Source organism: Staurois parvus, unplaced genomic scaffold (assembly GCF_062004578.1).
Source record: "Staurois parvus isolate SC_StPar_1 unplaced genomic scaffold, SC_StPar_1.0 ptg000163l, whole genome shotgun sequence".
Taxonomy (NCBI): Eukaryota; Metazoa; Chordata; class Amphibia; order Anura; family Ranidae; genus Staurois; species Staurois parvus.
The window spans coordinates 1,404,991-1,423,288 of record NW_028317959.1 but is presented as its reverse complement, the minus strand read 5'-3'; positions in this window follow the sequence as shown (position 1 = coordinate 1,423,288).

The following is an 18,298-nucleotide window of genomic DNA, read 5'->3' as shown; positions in this document are numbered from 1 at the left end:
AATTAAAAGCCAAGTCCATCTTTTGCACTGCAGCACATATCACTCACATATTCTCCAACCGCCACTGGATCAACCTGAGATGCAACTTTTTACCAACATCAGTGGTGAGACACTGGAACTCAGTGTCAGCCTATTTAATCTGCTTCTACTCCTTAATCATTTCTAATCTGCCATGCAAATGTGCCTCTAGCTACCTATAGGCCTTCAGATGCCTGGCATAGCTCTATACCATACTGTTTACTGAACTCTGAACTAAGCTCAGTGGGTTGCTTTAAAAAAGGCCTGGATTCTTTCTTAGATACACAGAATATAACTGGATACTAACATTTATAGGTAAAGTTGATCCAGGGAATATCTAATTGCCTCTCGGGGGATCAGGAAGGAATTTTTTTCCCTGCAGGAGAAAATTGGATCATGCTTTGCTGGGTTTTTTTTGCCTTCCTCTGGATCAACTGTGGGTATAGGATTATAACTTTTTTTTTTAATGGTTGGACTGGATTAACTTTTGTCTTTTTTCAACCAGACTAAATATGTAAAACTAGCTAGAAAATCCCAGACCAGAAGTTAAATAATGTAAAAGGAGCTGAATATACAGTAAACTCTATTTTAATAAAGGGTTTAACCTAATTATGTACTGCAAAGTTACCACTGCACACATACAGTTGCGCAGACCGAGTTATCTGGCACTGTGCATGTGAGATGAGGACAGAGATAATTCCATCACCAAAATTCAGATATATACACAAAAAGCTATCGACAGCTACAGTTAAATTACTAGAGCACAGGGACACTTACTCAATAGTCTCTGCTTCTGGTCTGGATGAAATACAGTAACAGCAGCTCTTGCATGGAAGGTCATGTGGTCCAATTCTTTCTTTACTTACTGGAAACACCTCTTTAAAGTATCACAGGTTTCCAATTGGGGTTTCTAACTGTGGCAGGCGCAGCACCCTTTGGTGCCTAGTGCGCTGTGGCATTAGAAAAATTATGCAATTGCTGTTTCTTTGTTTGATTAGACTGACTTTACTCTGTAATTCCTCCAATGCCGCTCTATGGATGCAGTAGGTTTAAAGAGCACACCGAATACTTTAGTTAACTTCTTTAAAACTTCAATCTTCTTCATATAACACTGCTTACAATGGCTTGTTTCATTTATCATACAGTAGCTTATTTCTTTCATATTACAATGGTTTAATTCGTATTACATTGGGTTGATTCGATAGATTGATAAATTCACTTGGATTTATAAATTCGATATATTCGATAAGTTCGTTCGGTGGAACTACAAGTAAAACAAACACAACAGTTTCAACACACAGATCCACCTGCACTGCCAAACAATAGAGGAACACACAAGTGCATTAAATACCTATTTGGCCTTCTCTGCCTCCATAAAGCTCTTCTGATTAAAACTGTCTGTTTCCTCTTCTGTCTGGTGAGCATGTGTCTCTAGAAAATCCTAGCAGGGAGTTTTACACAGGCATAAATGTGAAACTGGCTGGGTTTGGTTAAGGCTCTGTACAGTGTGAGGCTGTCTGTGATTGGCTCATCTTTAACTAACTCTTAAAGGCATATTTTCCTTTTCTGCTTCTGCTAACACAATGAATATACAAATGTCATATAACAATCAAAGACATAAATTACAGCAATGATTTTGCTTTTGGCTTTAACATATGCACATATACACTGTACTGAGGTTATTGGCAGGTTTGGTATACAGATATATGTGAACCATATTAACAACCTAGGACTGGTCTTTGCTGGCCAGCTACACTCCCACCAAAATTACCTATAATTCTGTGTTCTCAGTAATAGAAATCGAACATGAATTTGAGGAATTTTCCATCAGTTTCTCAACTCTCAAGCAAGTGTCTTTGTTACTCTCAAGCAGAACAACTAACTTTTGTATTGGACATTCCAACTTGAGTGGAGTTGTAAGACGTTTTCCCTTTTTGTCCAGTTTTGAGTCTCCCATTTGTAACAAAACTCTTCTTACTAGTCCTTCTTCGTCCTTTCGAGCTTCTAGGACTTTGGCCAATTTCCATTGACTTCTAGGTAAATCGTCTTCCTTTACTAACACTATGTCATCAACATGAACATTTCTTCTAGGCGTTTGCCATTTACTTCTTAGTATGAGATGAGTTAAGTACTCCTTGCTCCATCTATTCCAAAACTGCTCTGATAGATATTGAACTCTTCGCCATCTTTTCCTTGCGTATAAATCCTCTTTTGTGAAGTTGCCAGGTGGTGGCTGTATGTAATCAGACTTAAGGTGAAGTAGATGGTTGGGAGTTAGAGGTTCCAAACTTGTTGGGTCGTTGATGTTGTTGGCTGTAAGTGGACGACTGTTAACAATAGACATTACTTCATAGAATAGTGTCCTAAGTGAAGCATCATCTAATCTTCCGGCGTTCTTTTTCAAAACAGAACTTAGTACGTTTCTTACAGTTCTGATTTGCCTCTCCCAGACTCCGCCTGTATGGCTTGCATGTGGAGCATTCATGTGAAAATCACACTGTTTCTCTAACAAGTACTCAGTTACTTTTTCTTTATCAATCTCTTTTACATCCTTGTTCAATTCGTTCTTTTCTCCAACAAAATTAGATCCTTGGTCAGATCTAAGTTCTCTGACAGTACCTCTAATGGCTATGAAACATCTTAAGGCGTTGATAAAGGCGCCGGTTGACATATCTTCCAACATTTCCAGGTGAATTGCTCTGGAGCTTAGACACGTAAATATCAGTCCGTATCTCTTGTACTCCTTGCGGTTTTGTTTGGTGATAAATGGGCCGAAGCAATCCATTCCGCTATAAAGAAATGGTGGTGATGGGTTTACACGATCAGCTGGTAGATCAGCCATTCTTTGTTCTTCTGTAGGTCTATGTGTCTTTCTAAAGATTACACATTTGCTTATGTACTTTGCTATAACTTTGCTTCCTTTCACTATCCAGTAACCACCTTCTCTCAAACAGCTTTGAGTAAAGCTTCTTCCTTGATGCAAGGATTTGTTGTGGTAGTGATTGATAATCAATCTTGTGAAGGTAGAATTTTTGGGTAGAATTGCTGGATGCTTAACTCTGTTAGGTAGCGACGCATTTTCCAGCCTCCCTCCCACCTTCAGTATACCATCCTGCAGAATAAGATTAAGCTTGTACAATGGGTGGTTGTTTGGAAGTCTCTTAGGTTCTTGACTAAGTCTCTTCAATTCTTCACTGTAGAATCTTTGATGAATGAGTCTTATAACCGTTTCTTCAGCTTTCACTCTTTCCTCTACATTCAACGATTCTTTCTTTCTGATTCCTTTTGCTAAGCGTTGAATTCGAGTTACTATGTTTATGACTGTATTCCACTTTGAACATCTGGCTAGTCGTTCAAGTATGTCATCTTGACACTTGGCCGCAATGCTCAATGTTTGAACTACCTTTACTTCTGGATCACCCATAGACAGTTCTGTATAACCTTCACTGGGTATGATTTCCCTTTCCCAAAGGAACTCTGGACCGGTGAACCAGTTTGAATTCTTCAATTCTGTTACATTTAGGCCTCTTGAAGCATGATCTGCCGGGTTTTGCTTTGTGTCAACATAGTGCCAATGTTCTGGATTCGTTGCTTTTCGAATTTTTTGAACTCTGTTAGCGACAAAGGTGTGGAATCTTCGAGCTTCATTGTTTATGTAACCTAGGACAACTTGTGAGTCTGTCCAAAAATGCTCTTCATCTATTTTCAATTCCAATTCTTCTCTCAGAAACTGACTTACTGAGGCTGAAACGATGGCTGCCGTTAGTTCGAGTCTTGGTATTGTCTGAATATTGTTGGGTGCTACTCTGGCCTTTCCCATAACTAGGGCACAGTGTATCTTTTCTTCTCCTATTACTCTGATGTAGGAGCACTGACCATAACCATGACTACTGGCATCTGAAAAGTGATGAAGTTCTATTTTCTTGTACTTTCCGAAATCATGAGGTACAAAACATCTGGGTATCCAAATTTCTTTAAAATTTTGCAAGTCTCTTATCCAACTCTCCCACCTTGGCCTCAAGCCTGCAGGTATGGGTTCGTCCTCTCTCTCACCAACTGAATTGCCGATTTTGAGGATTCTAGGCTTATAAGACCATCATCTACATAAAAGTTTTTCTTCAAAAAATTTGCTGCTGATGGACAATCCTTTTCATTCTGATTGGCCAGATACTTCATACCATAATTAGCACAACCTGGGGATGATGCTGCTCCAAACAAGTTTACTTTCATTCTGTATTCTGCTGGCTCTGTATCTGTATCTCCGTCTTCCCACCATAGGAACCTCAGGAAGTCTCTATCTTCTTCCTTCACATGAAATTGGTGGAACATCTTTTCAATGTTGCACATGACTGCTATGGGATACTTTCTGAATCTACAGAGTACTCCAGGTACAGTGTTTGTAAGATCTGGTCCCTTTAGTAGATGATCGTTCAATGCAACATCATTGTACCTTGCTGAGCAGTCAAAAACTACTCTGATCTTATCTGGTTTCTTTGGGTGATAGACACCTTGATGTGGGATGTACCACACTTCTCCATTTTTAGGCTGACCATCAACTTTCTCTGCGTGCCCTTCTTTGAGGATTTCTTTCATGAATTTCAAATAATCGTCTTTGAGTTTGGGATCTCTTCCCATCCTTTTCTTTAAGCTTTTCAATCTTGCCAGGTCAAGATCTCTGTTATTTGGCAGATGAGGTCGTTCTCTAAAAGGTTGGGGCATTTCAAGATAACCGTGTTGATTTTGCTGAATATTATCTTCTAGAACTTGTACAAACTTTATGTCCTCTTGGGATACGCTCTTTTCATTAGAACTTACGTCTGCAAAGTCGGATTCTAGGATTTTGAGTACTTTCGCTGGACTTACAGTTGGTAACTCTTGGAAAGATATTCTATGACACAATCCTGTCACCTGTCCTGAATCTACAATCTGTCGTTTTCCTCCAACAACACCCCTGCCTAGATCAGTCTGGACTGCGTAGGGTTCACCCTTTCCTCCTGCGATTATCTTTCGTGGCACCAACGCCTCGGGACAGTCGTAGCCTATCAACAGTCCAACACCAAAATCCTTCAGCGGGGACATTTCATGAGATATGACAGATAGGTGTTCCCATTTGTTGGCTGTTTCACAGGTAGGTATGCGATCTCAATCCAGAGGTATGTCGTCTTTTGTATAAGCTGGAGGTAGATCTAATATGCAGTTTGAGTGGAGTCCTCTAACTCTCAGTCCTTTGACTCTTTGACTGTTCACCAATGTGTCTCTTCCTGTCATTGTGGTGAGTTTGAGTTTCACTGGTTCTGTGGACACTTGTAATTTCTTGCAGATTTCTTGATCAATGAAGGTGACGTCACTCTGGGCATCCAGTAGCGCATAGGCGTATACCTTCTTGTTCTTCCTTTTAGGATTTGAAATACACACTGGTACAACCATTGATTTCTCTTTCTCTCACTCTGCAAGAGAATACTGTTGCTTTATTTTCTTCCTCAGTGTCCTTAGGCATTAAGGATTTCTCTTTCTTTGGACGTTCTTCATGTAGTGGTGTAGGATGACGTCCTTTACAAATGCTGCAAGTGGCCTTTTTCTTGCATTCTTTAGTAATATGGCCTTTTCTTAAACATCCAAAACACAGCTGATTATCAAACACAAACTTCTTTTCGTCTGGAGACCTTTCCTTCAATCGTTGGCACTTATGTATGGAGTGATTCTCTTCACAGAACATACACTAGAAGGTAGTCTGAAGACTTGTCGGTACAAACTCTTTACTGATCCCAGTAATGATGTTGAACTTGCTCTCATGGGCATCTGGACCTTTATTAGCTGTGTTGGTTGCAAAGCTAGTTGCTCTTGCGCGTCTTGTCTCTCTTATAGGCCTTTCTTCTAAGGGTTTTAAGACGTAAGATGCTGTTATTGGATTACACGCTATTCGTGCTTCCTCATTGACAAATTCAGAGAACTCTTTGAAACTTGGGAAGTTTTTGCCTTGATCTAACTGTTTAGTCACATAGCGATTCCATCCAGAAGCCACTTGTTCTGGTAGCTTGGCTAGCATCCTGTGGTTTTCTAGATAGTCGTTCAATACTTCTAGTCCTTGAACATGTGGGATAGCATTGCTGCATGCTTGCAGGAAGTCGCCATACTCTTGGAGCTTGAAGTGTTCTTTAGGACCTATTTTAGGCCAGTTTATCAACTTCTCTCTGAAAGCTCTTTGTACTAAGAAGGGATGACCATATCTTGCATTTAATTTTTCCCAAGCTTGCTTGTAGGCTTCTTCATCTTTTCTATAGAAGTTACCTTCAAGAACCTTTTTTGCTTCTCCGCCAGTATACCGCTGGAGGTAGAATAACTTGTCCACTGGATGGGAGCAATTATGTTCAATGATCATTTCAAAACTTGCCTTCCATTCTATAAACTTCAGTACGTCTCCGGAGAATATAGTAGGTTCCGGAACAGGAAGTCTAGTGAGAAATATTCTCTGAGGTTTCGCCGGGTCAACAGTTGTAACATCCTCGTGACCACTGCCATGACATAAGGGAGTTGAATTATCTGGTTCTCTTTTTCCACTTTGTTCTGAATCAGGTGAGTCTCTCTTCATTTCTCTCTGAGCAGGGATGGAAGGACTATGACTTATTTCTTTACTACATGCTGGAGATTTCCTTCCATTTTCCTGGGCGTAAGGAAGAACGTAGGAGTCAGCTTCTCCACTTAGTACTGATTTGGATCTATGACTACCCTGATTCGTATCCTCTTCGTGCACTCTGAGTCTGGCTTCTATAATCTTAATTTCCTTCTGCCATTCCAGACTTTTCATTTCAGCTTCCATTTTATGGCGCTGAGCCTCCATTTCGGCTTCCATTTTATAGCACTGAGCATCCATTTTATGGTGCTGAGCTTCCATTCCCTGGCGTTGAGCCTCCATTTCGGCTTCCATTTTATGCTGCTGAGCTTCCATTTCCTGGCGCTGAGCCTTAATGGCAGATTCCATCTCTACTTCTGCTCTTTTGGCAGCGAGTTGTTCAGCTAATTCCTTTCTTTTGGCTGACGTACTTGAGAACTCTGTTATGTGGCTGGCGCTTCTGCTAGTGATGGAAGTCACACTTGAGATTGTGGTTCCTCCTAAGGACCTAGCATAGTCTTTCATGAAGAGCTCATTCATTCCCTTTTGTGCCTTGACTTCATCATAATTTTCTGCAGATGATAGTTCTCTCATAAGCTTCACTAAATCCCTAGTGACTGCGGTACATGTATCCATGTTTCTTACAATATCCTGGGAGGGTGTCAAGAACAACCGCAAGTTGACATATGCTGTCATAAGCTCTGACTCAGAATCTTCTACTGTCTCTATTATTTCACTCAAATTCTCCTTTCTGGTGTCTTGTTTTAGCTTTCTGCGAATGTCTTTGATGTATGCTTTCCACCTCTCATATATTCAGGCAAACTTTTTTCCTTTCAGTGCTGCCTCTTGCTCCAAATTTTCTAGCACCTTTTGGGTCGGTTTTCTGTCCCGTGATGAACGTCTTAGTTCACCTGTTTCAGCTATATTTGTTTGGGGCGAGACTACCGTTACATTGCACCTTTCAGATTCAGACAGGTTCTCTTGCTCTTCACCTTCTACCATATCTGTCATTGCATCCGCTAACAGTGGGGTGGCAATGCTAGGCTCAGCCATTTCTGAATGCTATAACAATTAATATGAATAATAAGGACCTGTCACTTTAAATGCAATACTAACAAATGCTAGAATAAATGACTTTCACTTTACATGTAATAGCACCAAAACACAGGAAATAAAATTACTTTCACTTTAAATACTTCAGAGTCATATATTTTAACTGTCTCTCTTTTATGAAAAGTCTGTATTCTCTTGAGCACAAAAATGTCTCTTGCAGAAACCTATGTGCGTACGTGAGTAATAAAGGAAAGCTCTGACCTTAATTGAAGAACAGGATACCGTGATCTGAAGGTTGCAGAAACAAATGTCAGTCTTAAAGGAGACTTTTCTTGATGCGGTGACTTTGCGATGCTCTGCAGTGACTTTGCGATGTTCTGTGATGACTTGCGATGCTTTGCGGTGACTTTGCAATGCTCTGTGGTGACTTGCAATGCTCTGTGGTGATTTGCGATGCTCTGCGGTGACTTGCGACTAGTATCGTGAACTCTCTGGATGCAACACGTGGTCTCTTGATGGATAGCGGTGCGGGCACTCTAGCTCTGGACTGTGGCCCTCCCCTCATGCATCTCTTTCTCTCTCTAGGGGTGCAGGAGGTTTGGCGCTCTTTCTCTGACTGTCTTGCCTTTGCCGTTATGCCACTTTAAGAGTCGGTTGCAGTCTTACTAATGCGCACGTGCTATGGCCTGTACTGTTCCGCTGAGGTGTCTCCGCGTGGTGGTATATGATGGCGCTCTGTTTCTCTAGTGTACTCTTTACTGTGCAAGTTGAGGAGCGCTGTTGCTTGACCTCTGAGGGTAATAGTTCCACTGTGGCAGGCGCAGCACCCTTTGGTGCCTAGTGCGCTGTGGCATTAGAAAAATTATGCAATTGCTGTTTCTTTGTTTGATTAGACTGACTTTACTCTGTAATTCCTCCAATGCCGCTCTATGGATGCAGTAGGTTTAAAGAGCACACCGAATACTTTAGTTAACTTCTTTAAAACTTCAATCTTCTTCATATAACACTGCTTACAATGGCTTGTTTCATTTATCATACAGTAGCTTATTTCTTTCATATTACAATGGTTTAATTCGTATTACATTGGGTTGATTCGATAGATTGATAAATTCACTTGGATTTATAAATTCGATATATTCGATAAGTTCGTTCGGTGGAACTACAAGTAAAACAAACACAACAGTTTCAACACACAGATCCACCTGCACTGCCAAACAATAGAGGAACACACAAGTGCATTAAATACCTATTTGGCCTTCTCTGCCTCCATAAAGCTCTTCTGATTGGAACTGTCTGTTTCCTCTTCTGTCTGGTGAGCATGTGTCTCTAGGAAATCCTAGCAGGGAGTTTTACACAGGCATAAATGTGAAACTGGCTGGGATTGGTTAAGGCTCTGTACAGTATGAGGCTGTCTGTGATTGGCTCATCTTTAACTAACTCTTAAAGGCATATTTTCCTTTTCTGCTTCTGCTAACACAATGAATATACAAATGTCATATAACAATCAAAGACATAAATTACAGCAATGATTTTGCTTTTGGCTTTAACATATGCACATATTGTTTTGGCGGTTTTTCTCTCCCACACTTATTTACTTGGTTCTATTGATTACAAATACAATAAGTGATTACAACCTTTTGCCACAACAGAATCAGGCCTTGTTGCCTCTCTCTCAGTTGTAGATTATTTCTAACCAATAACCACTGTGCCAAATAAAAAAGAAAAATTAAATCTAATTTATTTATACAGAAGAAAAATAATTACTAATATAGCCAATCAATTGATGTTACATGAAATAAAATATTAGATGTTACAGTACAGAGAGATGACTATAAGAAAGGAAGTTATAGAAAATAAAAATAGAGCATGGCTTATACATTACAGACACCCTGATGTTGTGCGGTCTAGCTCCTGGAAGGCACACACGATAAAGAGAGGGCTTATCCTTTGTCCAAGGTGTTTTATGCACTTTACAAAAGACCATCCCAAGAACCACCCACCCAAGTTATCTTCCAATGGGTGGGCTTCAGAGCAAGGTACACAAAGAAGCAGTTGCCTTTCCCCTCACCTCCATTGAGTTTTTTGTGTAATCCCCCTCCCCCCCACAGTCACAGTAACATACATGGAGGTGTGTTGAGGTGATACAACAGATGGTAAATATGTTGAAAATTATTATAGGCCCAAAATAGCCACCACTTCTCCCCCTCAAGTTCATTCGAGAACTTATGCCCTCCCTCAATGATTTTGTACCCACCCATGACCACCCAGAAGGCCCAACCCCCCCACCACCACTGCGGCCTCCTCTTCTTTCTTGATCACGAAGGAACTCCTAGTAAACAAAGAAGTCCTGGTGCCTCCGAGACCTCACATTCGCACCATGAATGCCTGTGCTGCGATGTTTCCTCACCCCTCTGCCTTGGAAGGATGGAACTCCAACATCGATGGCGGGATCCTGGTATGTTTAGTCCCGTATCTTGGGAACACTGTGCAATGTTTGCAGAGATTGGATCAGACTGCGAGATGGCACTATTCAGCATGGCGAAAGATAGTTGAGGAAGGTCAAGCTTTTGCACCCTTGTCTCTAGAGATGATGTGGTGGTTGTTGTTTCTTCAGGTGGTGGTAGGGCAGGCCTCCAGACGATCATACATGGATACGAAAAAAGAGAAGGAGAATGTTATTGGGGGGAAATGAAGCGTGAAGCAACTGTTTTGCCTTTTTAAGGTTGTTAACCATAGGGGGTCTTAATGTGGGCAAGTGAAGTGGGATCCCCACAGGATGCAGAGTCTGAGCAACAGCCGGTATTTACCAGAGCCCCTGAAGGTGAGGATGGCCGATGTTGCATGCTATTGTCAGGTCTCAGTTCCTGGGTTCTCCCCACCCACTCACAGGGCTCGGGGTTAAACTATAAACAGATTGAGGGATGTCTGCAGGAAGCAATTATAAGCCTGTGGATCCCCATCGGACTCTTGAAGCTGAGTCGGGCACGAATGCCACAGCCTTATAATTCACAGCTCATTTATCTAAAAAATTACATGAAACAAGGAAAAAGAAAGAAAGAGGAAAGTGTAATAAAAGTAAAAACATAATGATATAAAATAAAAAAGGTACAGATTTAATGCCCCTCCAACTACGACACTTTAGGTTGGTAAAGAGCAATGAATCTGTATTCATTCAAAAAAAAAATAAAAAAAAATAAATAAATAAATAAAAAAATGAGAAAAAGTGGAAAGAAAAAAAAATAAAAATAATAATAATAATATATACTGTAGATATATATATATAGTTGCCTTGGAAAACTGTTGGTAACTGCATTAAAAACACAAAAACATTGAAAAAAAAAATAAAAAATAAAAATTGCAGCAGTTACTTGAAGATAGACAACTCTCCCTCCATACTAGTAATCAACAGTATATTTGCAGGTCAGGTACACAAAAATGGAGAGAGTATAAAAGAAAAATCGACTGAAAAAAAAACTTTTAGAATTTAGATAAACCTGACTGCACTTTATTACTCCAATTTAGAGGCTTCTCCCTAAAACAATACAACAACAAAAATACAAAAAAAACTAAGAAAAACAAAAACAGCTAAAGAAGAGAAAAAAAAAAAATAATAAACACAGGAGTTTAATTTTCCTGTAACTTTATGTTGTTTTAGGGTCCTCTTTTAAATGTGTAAAATTATTTTGTGTTAGTCTGGTTTGGATTAGACTCTTCAGAGAGCAGTTTTTGAGTTGATGGCCTCTCGATTTCTCAAGAGGAGATACCTCGTTGAGGTACACATTCTTACTGCTTTGGCGTTCATTCTCCTGATGGTGATGCACATTATTAGTTGTATCAGGAAGAGTAACAGGGTTACACAAATCAAGACAACAACAGGGTGGAGTAAGATGTTTAGGAATGCTGTGGCTAGGACTGTACCCAAATAAACCTTCCCACCAGGATACTTTAGCATCTCCTTCTAATGCGTGTGTTACCTGGACTAATCTATTTTGATCATGAATGAGTCTAACGGTGGCTTGTTTCTCAGCATCTTTTAACACATTTAAAATCTCATCCTGTTGCCCAAAGTCCAATAACCAAGCTTTTAACTCCGACCCAAATCCCAAAGGAAGTTTCTGTAGGTGGATGGGGGTGTCAGGTTTAATATCAAGCCTTTTCTCAGCGGTAATAGGAGTACGTCCCTGTGTCCCTGCTATATCTATGCCAAGCACAGGAGAAGATGTACAGTAGACTCCCCGAGGTAATGTGCCCCGCTGAGTACAATTTAACCCGTATGTCGAATATAGGGCATCACTAGACATTTGATACCAGCACCAATACCCTTGCCCCAAGCATTTTAAATAAGGTTGGGACAATTCTTCAGCATCCATTAGATATGACCCTTCTTTGTGCCAGCATTGCTGTCTCATGATCCTGTCCTGTTTCCCTTGACATAACACAACCCCTTCCTTTCTCCAGCACCCATCAGTATCAATCATCTGAGGATGTCCGGACTCATAAACCATCAGATCATGATGTATTCATGGATGTAAAATGGTAGAGTCTGATAGGATAGTACCCAGATTGACTGTGGTATATGCACGATGTTCAATCCCTGCAACTAGAATCAGGGATGAGACAGTGCAAGATAGGTTTTTACAGCCATGGAACTGAGTCATCCACCAATCCATATGTCTCATAGCAAACTTGGATACTACCCTACCTGCTTGTTTTCTTAAATTGAGTGGAAACTGTCCTGCTGAAAAAGAGGCAATCATTACTCGGAGTTCCTGGGACATCTCTGATAGTACCTGGGTGCAAGACAAAGCAAGCTGGATTTCTTCCTGTACCTTGGACAATCCTGCTATCAATCCTGTAAATTTTTTCTTCATTATCTCAGACAGTGAGGCAGTTGCATCGATGTGAGCATGTTGTAGGTTTTCGAGGATATGATCCACATCTAACTGCACCTGAACCCCTTCCCCAACATGTTGTGCTAGACCTCCTAATTTGTTTCTGAGTACCTCCAGATCCATTGTGTTTAGGGTACCAATTGCCACACCCCCTGCTCCTAAGGCAGTCTCCATTAAGCCTCTCTTGGCCCTGGAATGGGAGTACTCTGAATATCCTGATTGCAGCCAACCTTTCAACATGTACACCTGATTCTTTATGAAGGCAGCACACCTTTTATCCCATTTATCAACCCGAAAATCAGATAAAGTTATCCTCCATGTATACAACATAAATTGGGTTTCTGTTAGCACTGTCCAATGAGAAGAGAGCAAAGGGACTACTAGATCTGCTTCTTTCACTATAGGGGCCTTACAGGAGTCTGAACTAATTTTTGCCGGGACAAGTACATCCATCTCATTCGGTATTCATACAACTGTCACACAGATCCTTCCTCTCCCTTTCCAGGTATACCAGTGTTTGGGGTCAATAACTGGGGTATTTATTCCTGGGAACATGTCATTACTTTTGACTTTTGTCCTTTGCATAAATGTCCAACAGCCTTCATCGATTGCATTGCAGAATGGCCACACAAATGGGCCATCTAAATTTAAATCCAAATCATATCCCTGTGGGTCCTGCCAGTCTACAGTCATATGCACACCTCTCATTTCTTCACTCATTGGCCTTCCATTCATCCACTCATTCACTCTAGGCAGATCCACACCATTGCATAAGACATCCCACTTCCATGGGTTTGGACTGTTGAAAGCCAAGGACTGATTTGGGGGCCAATAAGCTGTGTCAATAAAATAATGACCCTCTATTTCTGGGACACAAGTCTCCCTCATTACTTGCAACACAAAGGCATGTATGGACAGTCTTGATTGTAAATCCATGGCTTCGTACTGTTTGTTTTTAGCATCAGTCCTAATTTTTAAGATTACAGTGTTTGTATATTTAGCAGAGAGAGTCATATTTGCCTTTTCATACCACACAGCTTGATGGGTGTTACTACAATTTAATTGCAATACCACCTTCTTCTTTGACAGGTAGTTAAGTGGATGTGTCTCCCTATTATAGGTGGGATGTTTAGTGATCAGTATCTCAAGTTTTCCATCAGCAGGATGAAAACACCGGTCTGCTAGTGACCCTTGTACAAGCTCAGGGAAATCATAATAGTACCTCTTATGTTCTCTCCTTTCTCCCAAATTGAAGGTGATGTAAACAATATACCACCCCTCATAGTTCTCTCCCTTGGGATCTACTGGATATAATTTGCTATTTTTGCATTCTACCTTCCAGGGGTCTGACACCTTCATTGAGTTTGTTAAGGACACCACATGGGTCTCAGTATCAAGATCTACAAACATTTTCTTTGTAGGTTGACTGTCATTTGATCTTTCAGGAAAAATTCCTGCGATTAGGCAATCTACATCCTTGGGGTCCCAATTCCCTTCACACAAGGCCATGTCTTCATCTAGGTGATATGTTACATACATTATGGTATCAGGGCTATCTTTCACCACTCCCTGTATTCGTACCCGCTCACCAGGACTAGTCTTAAAGAATGCAAGTTTGCAAAGCCTTTCGAGTATATGCCCCTCTGTAAAGTCCCCAGTGGATGTATGAAAGCTGTAAGGGTGAGGATCAAGGCCAGTGGTATGTTCTAGGAAGGACCCCTCAAAATCCATTCCTGCTATAGCATGTATATACCCGTGAAAGTACATTGGGTATCTAGGGAGTAATTGTCCTTGTTTGCACTCTACCTTATGGATCTGAGTGTGACTCCACCCCTCAGGTTTTATTACCCATTTACCATACTCCTCAGGTGGAATCCAGGGTGCAATTTCTGCTCCACGGTAGAATGGGGATGGCTTCCCTGGGGCTGGGGTTTTTTGAAAAGTAGCAGGATACCCCAGATGATTAAGCTTACAACCAGGGTAGACAGGCTCATTCCACTCGACTTTTTAAACATTCTTTTGGACTTGTTTACAATGAGAAGCATACACCCAAGAGAGTTTTCCCTCTAATTTCACTGAGGTGGGGGTGGACAGCAACACCTGGTAGGGACCCTCAAACCTGGGTTCTAGTCCTTTTCGTTGAAACTTCTTGATCACCACCCAATCTCCAGGCTGTAAGGAGTGAGATTCACCATCAGAATTTGGATCTGGAATAGAAGAGAAAACTTGGGCATGCAACTTAGCGAGCTGTTTGTGTAATTCCTGCACATACATCTTCAATGAACAATGCATTAATGTCATCTCTGGTGGAAAAAACAAACCTGTCATTGGGGCTCTCCCAAACAATATCTCAAATGGAGATAGTTTTTCCGGACCTCTGGGTGTATGTCTAATGGATTTCAATACCAGGGGGAGAGCTTGCACCCAAGTGAGGCGTGTCTTTTCACAAATTTTGGCTAGTCTATTTTTAATCATTCCATTATACCTTTAGACTTTCCCTGATGCCTGCGGGTGATAGGGAGTATGGAACTTCTGTTCAATTTGGAGTCCTTCCATAACCTCAGCCATCACTTGGCCTGTAAAATGGCACCCTTGATCAGACTCTACTGTCTCCATCAGGCCATACCTGCACACAATTTCCTGCAACAGCTTCTTTGCAGTGACTGAAGCAGTAGCATTGGCTACAGGCCAGGCCTCTACCCATCCTGAAAACATGTCTACACATACTAGGACATATTGGAATTGCTGACATTTTGGCAATTGAATGTAGTCAAGCTGCAGTCTCTGGAAGGGATACTGTGTCTTGGGCAAATGCTTAGTTGGGGTTTTTACCAGCCTCCCAGGATTATGTATTTGACATGTTTCGCATCCTTGACAGAATCTCTCAGCAACAGTGGTGAATCCTGGGGCTACCCAGTGAGATGTGATTGTAGAGACCATTACGCCTTTGGACAGATGAGAGGGGCCATGAGACGCCTCAGCCAAATATGGATACAATGCTGGAGGGGCACAGAATCTTCCATCTCCATGGGCCCAAAGTCCATCTGTTTCTTTACATCCCTGATCTCTCCACTTCTGCTTAGTACTTTCATTGGATTGCACTTGCAATTTCTTCAAAACAGTCAAATCTACCAAACCAGGGCTGTCAGAGGAAGGTGTGGCTGTGAAGATTTCTACAGACTCGGTACCAGTTAAAGCAGCTGCCTTAGCAGCGGAATCTGCTCGAGCATTCCCAAGTGAAATATCATCTGTGCCTCTGGTGTGTGCTGCACATTTTAGGACTGCTATTTCATCTGGGAACCAAAGAGCCTCAAGGACTTTCTTAATGAGCTCACCATGTTTGATGGGCTTTCTACAGGTAGTCAAGAAACCTCTCAGTTTCCATAGTTGGCCAAAATCGTGACATATGCCAAATGCATATCTTGAGTCGGTGTACACATTGAGCTTTTTCCCTTTGCCTATTATGTAAGCTTGCATCAGAGCCATAAGCTCTGCCACCTGGGCAGACTGATGCCCAGCTAGTTTGCCTTGGAATAGGATTTCATCCTTGGTGACTACTGCATACCCAGTAATAGGGTGCCCTTCCTCAGTATAGAAGCGGGACCCATCTACGAAAACAGTGAGGTCAGCATTTTGGATGGGGGTATCCCTTACTCTTTGTGATTCCATGTAGTGATCTTCCATTTCTGCATTGCAGTCATGGCTTTCTATCTCATCTTGCAATGTCTCTGGTAGCAATGTAGCAGGATTTAAATTTGCGCAGCTTTTGAGTGTAATATTTGTGGGAGTTAAACGTGCCAGTTCGTATTTGGTCAGTCTTGCTGATGAAATGTGCTTTGTGGTCAGGTTCTGCATGACCACGTGTACTTCATGGGGTACATAAACTTCCAATGGGTTCCCTAGCACAATGTCCGCAGTCTTGCTCAGCATTTCAGCAGCTGCTGCTACTGCCCTCAGGCAGGGCGCCATTGCATTGACAACTGTGTCCAGCTGACAACTGTAATAACCAATGGGCTTGTCACGACCTCCATGGTCCTGTGTCAGGACTCCAGCAGCATGGCCTCTGGACTCATAACAGTAAAGTCTGAACCCCTTAGTATAGTCCGGCAGACCCAAAACAGGGGCTTCGCTGATTGCAGCCTTCAAGGTCTGAATAGCATGCATTTGCTCTTCACTGAGCTCCAGTTTCCCCTGTATGTTTACAGAGTCATAGAGTGGCTTACAAACTTTGGACATTTCTGGTATCCATTGCCGGCAATATCCAACCAACCCTAGGAAACCCCTTAATTGTTTAGAATTTTGTGGCATTTTGCTATTCAGTATAGCTTTCTTCCGATCTTGTGTCAAGTGATTTTTTCCTTGGGAGATGCAATGACCCAAAAACACAACTCTGTCCATGTTGTATTGTAATTTGGAGGGGGAAACTCTGCATCCCTCCTCTCCAAGATGATTCAACAGGGAGATAGAGGCATCTCTACATGCCTGTCTTGTGTCTGCTCCAATCATCAAGTCATCCACATACTGAAGAAGAGTGATACCCTCCGGGCAGTGCCACCTGTCAAGGCATTCTTTCATTGCTTTACTATACTCATTTGGGCTGGATACCATGCCCTGGGGCAACCTAGTCCAGGCATACTGCTGCCCTTCAAAGCTGAAGGCAAACAAATATTGACTGTCCGGGTGGAGCGGTACAGTAAAAAAAGCATCCTTCAAATCAATAACAGTGAAGCATCGATTTGATGGTATAATGTTACTCAGAATAGTGTGGGGGTTTGGTACCACTGGTGCATCCTCTTGGATGATTTTGTTAACTGCCCTAAGGTCTTGCACCATCCGGTAAACATTTCTGCCTGGTTTTTTCACAGGGTACAATGGGGTATTGGCTGGTGAACTCACTTTCACCAATATACCCTCTTTCAGGAGGTGTTTAATTTGGTCTCTAATTCCCTCCACTTGAGCCAGTTTCAACGGATACTGTGGTAACATGGGAATATGGCTTCAGCTTGATCTTCACAGGAGGGCAGTGGATCATATGTCCCGTGTTACCCTCTTTAGCCCAAACATTTGGATTTGTGCTTTTGGATAAATCACTGGGCAAGCTCTCTGTACTGTTGGTATTTAGTTCCAACTTACACAAAGCAATAAGGCTGTCCCAGGTTTCTACCATTTGATGTTGGTCAGGATCAGAAGGTATGTTCACCTCCACTCCATCCTCAGAAAATTGTATTTGTGCTCTCATTTGGGAGAGCAAATCTTTTCCTAGCAAATTGCAAGGAACTGAATCGCTCAAGAGCAGGGAGGCTTCAGTTTGAAAGGGTCCAATTCGAACTTTAGTGGGAGTTGTTTCCAATAGGGGGTATGATATACCCCCTAGACCAACTCCCCTAATTGTATTTTGAACGGGGAGATTAACTTCACTGGATTTAAGAACAGAACGAGCTGCCCCGGTGTCTACTAAACAATTTAGGGTCTGATTATTCAGTTGCATTTGTACATAAGCACTTCCTTGCTCATTTTTTGAGATTACAGGTAACACTGGGAGCTCTCCCCATCACTTGGGGTCTCTTTCAAATTCCTTCCCAGGCCGCAATGGCCTACTTTGTCTTGGAGCTCTACACTCCCTCTTGAAGTGTCCTGGTCTGTTGCAGTTGAAGCAGACAGGTTTCCTTTTCTGTTTTAGGCCAAGATCTGCACCGTTCGACTTATCAGTGACAATGCAAATCTC